The sequence below is a fragment of the Mirounga leonina genome, unplaced genomic scaffold, assembly GCF_011800145.1.
Source record: "Mirounga leonina isolate KUSES-001 unplaced genomic scaffold, KU_Mleo_1.0 Mir_224, whole genome shotgun sequence".
Classification (NCBI taxonomy): domain Eukaryota; kingdom Metazoa; phylum Chordata; class Mammalia; order Carnivora; family Phocidae; genus Mirounga; species Mirounga leonina.
Genome location: NW_023270615.1, coordinates 19,958,561 through 19,969,172, shown reverse-complemented (window position 1 = coordinate 19,969,172; position 10,612 = coordinate 19,958,561). Strand labels below are relative to the sequence as shown.

Below are 10,612 nucleotides of genomic sequence, written 5' to 3'. Positions count from 1 at the left end.
GCAGGTCCGGCCTTGTGCTCCCGCCTCCCCTCGGCCACTCCTCACCTGCATTTCTGGGGGGCGCCAAGCCTTATTTCCAATAACTGCTTCTGTATGATTACTGCAAATAAGCTGACATACAGTTTAAGATCAAGGGCAGAAGTGGGGTCACGTCCTTTCCCTTGGGTCTTGGTTCTTCCATCAGTAAGGCTGGACTCGACTGGAGTTGGGCACCAAGAACGGGGTCTGGGATTCCCAGGGGGCCTTGGAGACGTGAGCGGATCAGCGAGCTAAAAGCACACAGTGCAGCCCATGGAGGGACTCGCCCGCGCTCCCGGCTCACGTTTACTTGGTTACTTCATGGAGAAGGGACTGCTCTGTTTTACCATTTCCACGTTCAGAGGGGAAATTGTGTGCAGAAGTGAGATGGGGTTCTTAAAACAGAGCTGGGGTTCTACAGGGCCGAATAAAACCAAAGCCACGTTTCTCTGCTTTTAAATAGAATTCTATCAACTTAATAATGTGACCGGGATCATCCAGGTAAGAGGGGCGAAAAAGGAAAAAGAGTGTATTCTCGCTTTTACAGATACCTTTCAACGCACGACCCATCCGGGGATGTGGACAACGGTGCACATCCTTCTGATGAAGCTGGAAGCCAGTGGAATAGGCTTCTGCTGAAGCAGCTCAGGAAATACTGGGCTTGAAGAAAACCCACACGAGGAGTGTGTTCACCTTGGTCATCAGCTGCCACCAGCTCCTGCCTTCACTCAGAGCACCCCTTTTCTTTAAAAATTCAGTCTTGATTGTTCTCTGTAATAAGGATTAGCTTACATGCACGTGGTGACTCCTTTGACCTGGAGCCTCTCCCAGCCTCCCCTCCATCACTCATATTAGTAATAAAAACAGTGAGCTGCCACTCCCCATCCACCGCTCTTTCTAGTACATTCTGTTTCCCACTATATTGGCCTGGTGGCTGCCTTTTGAACAGATTTAATAGGCAGGGATCAGGCTCTGGCTAAACTCAAATGTGCCAGCGTCCACAGCCACTAGGAATTCCAAGCCAGCCTGCCGAGTTCAAGCCATCTCTGGAAACAGCCACGCGGCTGAGGAAGGAAGCAGCACGCTGACCATCTGCTGTCCTCCGTCTCCAGGGGCCGAGCTGAAGGAACGCGGGAGGGTAAGGAGCTCTCACTGGCTCATGTGGTCTTGCACCATCTGTGGGTGGGGGCCTTGCCCATTCTGGAAGATGAACACCCACGTGAAAAGCCTAGGTGTGCACAAGCCTAGATGATGACCGGAGTTTCCCTGCCATGGTGATTTATGAACTTTTCAGAGGCTATAAGGGAACACGGGAAACCGTGTGGGCTTTGTAATCAGACCGTTCTGGGTCTTAGACCTTGATTCCTCCACCTAATTGGATAACTCTGGTTCCTCTGGGAGCTTCTTCTGCCTACGTGAGAGGGAGCGATCCTAGTATTCCTATCTTGTGGGGCTATCGTGGAGGCTGAACGGACTAAGTGTGCAGAGCACTTAACTATAGGAACAGGCACTCCACAAACGGGCTCCTTTGATTGTTGGAATGCAACTAAGCTCCCTCTTGAATACCTACACATTTATATCCTCAACCCATCAATCACTTATTCCATAAACATTCACTAAGTGCCTAAGAACACACCAGTTGCGGAGCGGCGAGCCAGGGCTGAGGCAAGCAGGAGGTTGGGGGGGAGACCCCACACGGAGCAGGGCTGCGCGCTAAGTGCCGAGTGTCGCTGCCAGATAAGCCCCATCATCTGACTTCCATGTTCGCTTTTGCTCCTTCGTTTTACACATCTAAGAGACAGCAAGGCTCACAAGAGCTCTTGTCGCTTTCTGGTCTGCAGAATTTCTTTTGGAATCAGGGTTCTCAGGAGAGTGCACCCGGGAGACCCACTTTACTCTCCAGCCTCCCCCCTGCAGGAGAAATAACCACATTCTCAGAAGAGCCTCGGTAGTTCAGAAAGCCGTGGTGTTGTGGCAAAATCACCCTGGCCTCTTATTTAAGGGCTTGTTGTAGTTTGAAGTCCTTGTCCCCAGTCCTCCTGATCTGTCATGTTGATTTATTCGTGTTGTCTGTCCTGTCACTAAGCTTGTCCTCTTGCATCATGTTATTACAGCAGAAGTGACACACATAAAATTTCAGGGAAAAGTGCATATTGCTGGAAATTAAATTACTCAGAGACCACATGTTGAAGACACTCCACAGCACTAATTTGTTCTCTGTTTCCCACAAATCTGCAGCCACAAGTGACTCATCTCTAAAATAGCTCTGGAGTTGCTCATCTAGAATAACTCAAAAGAAATACAAACGCTTGTCATGGCCATCGCTGAAGCAACTGATCTTGCAGCACAATAATCCCAGAGCAATTAAAACTTAAAACGTGAGACGAAACCATAAGAATTTTAGAACCACCAGGTATGAGGATTTTTACACTTCTGAGGAGGAAAACGTATTTCTAAGCATGACGTCGATGGCAAAAAGCATTAAGAAAATGACTAATAGAACTGACTTCCGAAAAAAACTTAAAACTTCTTTTTAAGATTTTATTTATTTATTTGGGGTAGAGAGAGGGTAAAGAGAGAGAGAGAACACGAGCAGGGAGAGCGGCAGGCAGAGGCAGAGGGAGAAGCAGGCTCCCTAGTGAGCAGGGAGCCCAACGCGGGGCTCGACCCCAGGACCCCGGGATCGTGACCCGAGCTGAAGGCAGACGCTCCACCGACTGAGCCACCCAGGTATCCACGCTTAAAACTTTTATACGACTGACGATTCCCCAAAATAGTGACATAAATTAGGAAAAACCCACTAAGGGCATTTAATAAACAAAGTGCTTTCACAATCGCAAAGTGAACAAGTCATTTAAGGACAGTTTGCAAAACAGTGTCCAATAAGCATAAACATGTTTGACCTCACCAATCAAAGAAATACAAATGAAAACGATGAGGTATAATTTTTTACCATTAAATCGGCAAAGCTTAAATTTATGGATAAGGCCAGTGTTGGCAAGTATGTGCGCAGACCAGCACTCTCACCCATTCTCAGTAGAAGTATAATGGGATTAACTTTCCAGATGGTTATTTTCTAAATATAAAGAAATTTTATTTATTTTTTATTATTTTTTAAGATTTTATTTCTTTAAAGATTTTATTTATTTATTTGAGAGAGAGACACAGTGACAGAGGGAACACAAGCGGGGAGAGTAGGAGAAGGAGAAGCAGGCTTCCCACTGAGCAGGGAGCCTGATGCGGGGCTCGATCCCAACACCCTGAGATCATGACCTGAGCCGAAGGCAGATGCTTAATGGCTGAGCCACCCAGGCGCCCCTTAAGATTTTATTTTTAAGTAATCTCTACACCCAATATGGGGCTTGAATTCACAACACTGAGATCAAGAGTCGAGTGCTGCCCTGACTGAGCCAGCCAGGTGCCCCAAGTGTAAAAACATTTTAAAAGTACATACTATTTGACTCCGCAATTCCACTTCTAGGGGTTACAGGAAGGAAAGAACAGAAGTCACAAAGCTGCATTGTAGCTTCGTTTATAATTAAGAAAAATTGGAGGGGCGCCTGGGTGGCTCAGTCGTTAAGAGTCTGCCTTCCGCTCAGGTCATGATCCCGGGGTCCTGGGATCGAGCCCCGCATCGGGCCCCCTGCTCCGCGGGAAGCCTGCTTCTCTCTCTCCCACTCCCCTTGCTTGTGTTCCCCTCTTGCTGTGTCTCTCTCTATCAAATAAATAAATAAAATCTAAAAAAAAAAAAATTAAAAAAAATTTGAAACAACCTGATATCTATAAGGACAAACTATGTTACATTCATAGAGCGGAATATTATGCTATCATTGAAAGGGTAATGATTCTGTGCTCAATTCAGCAGCACACACACCCAAGTTGGAAAGAAACTGAGAAGATTGACATAGCTCTTGCACAAAGGTGACTTGCAGATTTGTGAAACGTGCCACGTTTTTTAGCTACGCTTGTGGTAAACATGGCATAATGTACAGGGTTGTCGAATCACTATGTTGTACTCCTGAAACTGATGTAACATTGTGAGCCAACTATACTTCAATTAAAAAAAAAAGCCAAAAAAAAAAAAATGTAGGCCTTGGGTAGTAAAACGATTAAAAAATAATGATGATGCTTCTCTGTCCTTTGCTGGCTTTGAAGAAGCTGCCGTGTTGTGACACAGTCTATGGAGAGGACCACGTGGCTAAGGACTGAGGGTGACCTCGGAGCTGTGAACAGCCCACCGCTGACCATCCACAAGAAAATAGGGACCCTGGTCTACGCCTGCGAGGAGGTGAGTCCTGCCAGGAACCCGACGGAGCTGGGAGGCATGTCTCTCCCCATCAAGTCCTTGATGAGACTTTGACCCTGTCCAATTCCTAAGTTATAACCTGGCCACAAAAACTGTGAGATCATAAATACATGCTGTCTTCAGCTGCAGTTTGTGGTGATTTGTTATGCAAAGCTGTCTATGTTAAGTAACAACTCAGTTGTGAACCATCCTGTGGTATGATCTTATGTAAAATTGCACTTGAGTTTGAATAAATTCATAGAAAAAAATGTCTCAGACAATATAAACCACTATGTATATTCCCCATGCTCTTCTGCCTTTCTTGAAATTTATTTATTTACTTAATAAAGATTTTATTTATGAGAGAGAATAAAACACTCTTGATCATGCACAGTGCAAGCAGGTGGGGGGGGGAAGGAGCAGAGGGGGAGGGGCAAAGGGAGAAGCAGACTCCCTGCTGAGCACAGAGCCCAACATGGGGCTCCATCCAGGACCCCAAAATCACGACCCACCTAAGCCAAGAGTCAGACGCTTAACCGACTGAGCCACTCAGGGGCCCCGAAATTTATTTTTTCAATGAACATGTATTTTATAATTGAAGATAGATGGATTCCTGTTTTTAAAGAAAAAAAAAATTATTCAAAATCTTGGAGCAGAGTTTACCTGTTATGGTATCATTTTTGTGTCATGGTGATGTAACTTTTTTTTTTTTTGCCTTGGAACATAGTGACATTCACTTATTTAAAGATCATGTGACACATTTGTGTTCATTAAGGTAGTCTGTGGATATAGTTAAACAAGAATGCCCACCTTATATTAAGAAATAAAATGGGGGGGCGCCTGGGTGGCTCAGTTGGTTAAGCGACTGCCTTCGGCTCAGGTCATGATCCTGGAGTCCCTGGATCGAGTCCCGCATCGGGCTCCCTGCTCAGCAAGGAGCCTGCTTCTCCCTCTGACCCCCTCCCCTCTCATGTGCTCTCTCTCTCTCATTCTCTCTGTCTCAAATAAATAAATAAAAAAAATCTTAAAAAAAAAATTAAAAAAAAAGAAATAAAATGGGGCGCCTGGGTGGCTCAGTTGGTTAAGCAACTGCCTTCGGCTCAGGTCTTGATCCTGGAGTCCCAGGATCGAGTCCTGCATCGGGCTCCCTGCTCGGCGGGGAGTCTGCTTCTCCCTCTGACCCTCCCCTCTCTCATGTGCTCTCTCTCATTCTCTCTCACAAATAAATAAATAAAATCTTTAAAAAAGAAATAAAATGAAAAAAATTGCAGTCAGAGTTTTGCACTGCTAAAAATAGCTCATATTGAGAAAATTGCATTATGGCTATTTCAAACACAATTGCAATGATTATAAGGAAACAAAATCACAACTTGGGTGACTGCTATGCCAGAACATTCATTCTCCCAAAAAAAGGACATTGGAGCTGGGCTAACAGGCCAAGTGCTTCAATAGAAGCCCGCTGTGTGTTCAAGAGTGATTGTCCATTTATCTCCATTGCACTGGATGGATGCAGAGAGACAGAGAAACAGTGAGTAAAGTATATATTTGAGAAGAACATAACTGGAAATGATGCCATGGAATAAACTTTTAATATTAACCAAAGAATGCATATGGTGGAAGGTTGGAAATATGGCTTAAAGATTCATACTTACATCAAAATTTTCTTGTTAATGCTCTAATTCATCAACCAGGCTACTGAATTAGTCCAGTCAATCATTAATTTTCCAAGTCTGGAAAGCAAAACAACAAAACAAAACAAAAGTGGGGATTAAAATAAATGGAAATGCTAAAAAAATGATCATTTTAATGTAATCTAATTTGCAACTTTTTTATGCCCTAAGAAAAAACATTATTTTGAAGGTGCCACCAGAAACCCAGTATCACATATCAAAACTAAATTAAAGAGTTTCCTTGCAAGTGGCTCTAATTAGCGGCCCTCCTGGAACTTAAGAACAGAGATGTGTTTTCATTCCATACCACCCACAATGTCGTCTTATCTCAACTTTACTGCTCTTTATCCTGAGCACCCGATAGGACTCCCTTGTTTCAAAGTTAATACCGATTCATCTAGGCAGGGTTTCCTACAACGGAATAATTAAGAAGCTTCACTGATGGATCAAATAAGTCATTTTCAGTCAAACCAAGAAGTTGCTAGAGAGATGAGAAATGACATTTTCATCTGCATTAGTGTGAAAAGGATTCTGTGTGCTCTGGCTTCTCACGATACTTTTACTCTAGAGTAGCAGCGAAAGGAGAGAGAGAGTACACGTTCGCGTGTCAGTTCTAATCGACTTTCAGCTCAGAAAATGCATCTACGCTAATATCCACAACTTCAGTCACTAGGTCAAAGAATGACTCAGACTCACGGGAATACATTTAGTTGATAACTTGTTGACAGTTTTTTCTTCCTTTATCAGTATTTTGACTAGAAAGCCAGTATTTTTGATGAGAAATGTAAAAATGCTTAAAATCAGGATTCATATGCAGTAACCTATTCTCTCACTTTTTAAAAAGTATGTGCCTTTGATTTCAAGGCATCAGAACCGAAGTGCACGGACTCCAGGCTCGTTTCTGCGCAGGCACCGGGGTCTCCCTGGGGAGGACGAAGGACAGAGTGAGATCTCGTCATCCCTCCTCCTCCAGGCCGTTGAGCGGTGTCTCGGTGTGGTGGCCAAAGTGAACTGGCCTGCACGGTTTCCATTCCGTTCTCCTGGCTGCAGCTGTGGAAACTACACTTCCCACATCCTCTCGAAGCTATGTTCTCGGTGTAAATTAGGATTATGGGATTTAGAGGAGAAGTGAGCCTGGGGCACAGCTGCTGGCTGTCTTAGACTCACAACCCAGTGCAGGTCTCTCAAGGTAGAAGTTCTCCTGGGCAGTTAGTTATGTTTCCTTCTGGGTGGGAGGCTGCAAGGGTTTTAAGCCCTTAAAAATTTAATTCCTGTGTAATATAAATAACATAGTAACCATGTTTCCACTGGGGAAACTTGTTTTTCCGTTGAAACCCTGGGGAAGGTTGTCCCATGAACATAGAATGAGGGTGAAATTGGATGGGGTGTTTGCACATATTGCTCAAAAATTTTTTTTGGTGGAACATCCCATCCAAATTGTCATAGAGAAATGATGTCTGTGTAGTCCAGACTTTCCTTAACAGTGCTGATTTAAAATACTAAGTATTTAATTTTGGGTTAGAAAATAAGATCAAAGTAAGTACAGAGTACATCTTTCTAAGGACTAAAATACAGTTTTCATATCCAGTTGTGAGGTGTGAAATGAAGTAATGAGACTGCAGGTTACTGAGTGGGCTGAGGAAACATCCCACACTGTACCTTTATCCTCTGTGGTGCTTTCCACCCCATTTTGTACACTTTTCATGAACCCATAAGGCAACCCCCTCGCCTTCTCTCCAGGGGGGATGTTTCAACCCTCAACTCCCCATCCCGATACTTCCCCTCTCACTCCTGGTAGATGATCCAACTGGCTTAGCTTGAGTCAAGTGCCCATCCATTTGCTGGGGGAGCAGAGGGTATCTAAATTAAGAAAGCCACCAAGGGGGCGCCTGGGTGGCTCAGTCGTTAAGCGTCTGCCTTCGGCTCAGGTCATGATTCCAGGTCCTGGGATCGAGCCCCGCATCGGGCTCCCTGCTCCGCGGGAAGCCTGCTTCTCCCTCTCCCACTCCCCCTGCTTGTGTTCCCTCTCTCGCTGTGTCTCTCTCTGTCAAATAAATACATAAAATCTTAAAAAAAAAAAAAAAAAAGCCACCAAGACTGCACATGAGGTAAAGTCAGCAAGGAGTGAATTATGCTGGTGGCCATAGGAGGCAAACCCCTTAGCATCCATGACCCGTCACGACAGGGCCACCATCTGACTCTTCAGGATGCTCTTCTAGTCCTCTCTTCATACCCAGCAGTCACATATGTGACACCCTTTTGCCCACATACTTGTGTACTATCATTCCCTACACTTAGCTTGTCCCCTCCTGTGCGTTTTCAAGACCCCCATTCAGTTATCACCTCTTGAGACCTTCTCTGACAACTCCCTCCTTCCTTGTCCCGCCTCCCCTCCCCTCCCCTCCTGTCATCCCCTCCAGGATGGATGCGTTCCCACACCACCCAGGGTTATCCTGATGAGTTCAGGTTCTCTGTGCTCCTGTCTTTCTCCGCATAGACTGTGGGCTCCCTACGGGCTGGGCAATGTCTAATTTACCCCACTAATTTCCAATGCTTAATGCAGCAACAAGTATTCGAGAGCCATTCAAACCAGTCCTGTTGCTTATTAATAAACCCTAGTATGGGTACTCTCCCTTGGACAGTGCTGAGAAAAAGCAAGTCCAACCTTCTCAACTCTCAGACTCTGTTTGTCAAAGACAGTTCCTTTCACAACGTCACTATATTGTTTTGACATAACGATATTTTTACACTGGTATGTGAGGCCTGCTTCCTGAGCTACAGCAGTGGCCCTGTCCTCATCTTGGTGTTCTTGTCGACTCTAGAGCAGGGTGGCCCTCGTTGATTAGCACAGAAAATTACAGTCCTTCACCCGTGTGCTTGGGAGGCTGCACAGCAGCTCATACCAGGTCACCTGGTAGACCTCAAAGCCCTCTGCGTTCTGGTGTGCCGCCAGGTATCTGCACCGCGGGGCCCTGATGCCTACGTCGCAGGGTCGTCGAGAATTGAACAGGAAAAGACACGGAAGCACCTAGCGCAGGATCAGCCACAGAGCATGTACTCGCCCAGTACGTGGCTCCGCACACCCGGGACGAGGGCTTGTTTGCACTGCGCTGTGTGATACAGGACCACTTGCAAGGGTTTAACAATCAGCAAGCAAGCCGCCAACAGCACTGGACGCAGCGGACCGCTTCTTGTCTATGGGCGCGCACCCTTCCCTTCTTCTTGGGCAGGAGAGTTCCCTGAGGACAGAAACGTGCTCAGACCGCATTGCCCAGCTCGGTAAGTCGCTACGTCTGTAAAATGTGGGGGAGGCTGCCGGGTGGGGCTTCCGGAAGGCCGGAGCGCCCCGATCGTCCTGCCCCGGTTTGCGGCGGGACGCCCAGCCGGGAGCACCGAGCGGACAGAGCCTGGGTCCCTGGGGTCCACCCTTCCTTCAGGACGGCGAGAGGAGGCCTGCGACCACGCCCGGGACGGTGCCTGCAGTCCGGGGGCTCTGTGACATGCTCCCGCGTGCTGGGGCAGCAGTGCGGCGCCGACGGCCGGGCCCCAGGACTGCCACCCGCGCCGGGGTCCTCGGGCACACCGCTGGCGTGTGCGATGTGATGGCCCGAGGGCGGGGCCCGGCCCGAACTGCGGGCCCTGTCCGCCCTTCTTCCCGCCGCCGACCTGCGAGCCGGGCCGGCCGCCGCGCTGCCGCCCGCTGGGAACGCGCGCGGAGCCGCCGGCCGCCCCCCGAGCCGCCTCGGGCTGCCATTGGCTGGCGAGCGTCACGTGCGGCGGCGCGCGGCAGCGACTGGCTCGGGGCGGGGCGGGGGCGGGGCGGCGGGCGCGGCCCGGAGCGGCCCTCAGGCCTCGCGCCGGCCGCGGCCGAGGTGGGCGCCGGCGGTTGCGGGGCGCGCGGCGAGTGCGGCTGCGGGAGCGTGCTCTTCGTGCGCGGTGAGTGCGGCCGGGCGGGCAGGGCGGGCCGCCGGGCCTGGGGGGTCTCCAGAGAGGCGGAGGTCGGCGCTCTGTCGCCCGAGCCCCGATCCCGACGCGTCGGCTGCGGGTGGAAAGCGCGTGAGGAGCGTGGGGGCCGGGCGGGGGCGGGCGAGGGTCGTTCCGCCGCCTGCGCCCGGGAAGCTGAGGCCAGGATGGACGCCCGAACCCGCCGTCTGCGGTCCCGGGGCCCCCTGCGCTCGACCCCGCCGCCCGCCCCTGGTGCGGGGACCCTGGTGCCTGGGCCCTCAGGTGCGGGGGCCTCCGGGTGCGGGTGTCCCCAGGTGCGGGGACCCCGAGGTGCGGGTGTCCCCAGGTGCGGGGGCCCCCAGGTGCGGGGACCCTCAGGTGCGGGTGTCCCCAGGTGCGGGTGTCCCCAGGTGCGGGGGCCTCCGGGTGCGGGTGTCCCCAGGTGCGGGGGCCTCCAGGTGCAGGTGTCCCCAGGTGCGGGGGCCCCCAGGTGCGGGTGTCCCCGGGTGCGGGGGCCCTCAGGTGCGGGGGCCTCCGGGTGCGGGTGTCCCCAGGTGCGGGGACCCTCAGGTGCAGGGGCCCCCAGGTGCGGGTGTCTCCAGGTGCGGGGACCCCGAGGTGCGGGTGTCCCCAGGTGCGGGGACCCCCAGGTGCGGGGGCCCCCAGGTGCGGGTGTCCCCAGGTGCGGGGGCCC

General features: G+C 49.9%; 1 non-coding gene across 1 annotated transcript; it reads left to right on the top strand.

Moving 5' to 3' along the window:
• The first annotated feature begins 3,867 nt into the window (after positions 1-3,867).
• LOC118026421 lies at positions 3,868-3,974 on the top strand. The gene has a single exon (XR_004683571.1). It is a non-coding gene; the product is annotated as a U6 spliceosomal RNA (small nuclear RNA).
• The last annotated feature ends 6,638 nt before the right edge of the window (positions 3,975-10,612 follow it).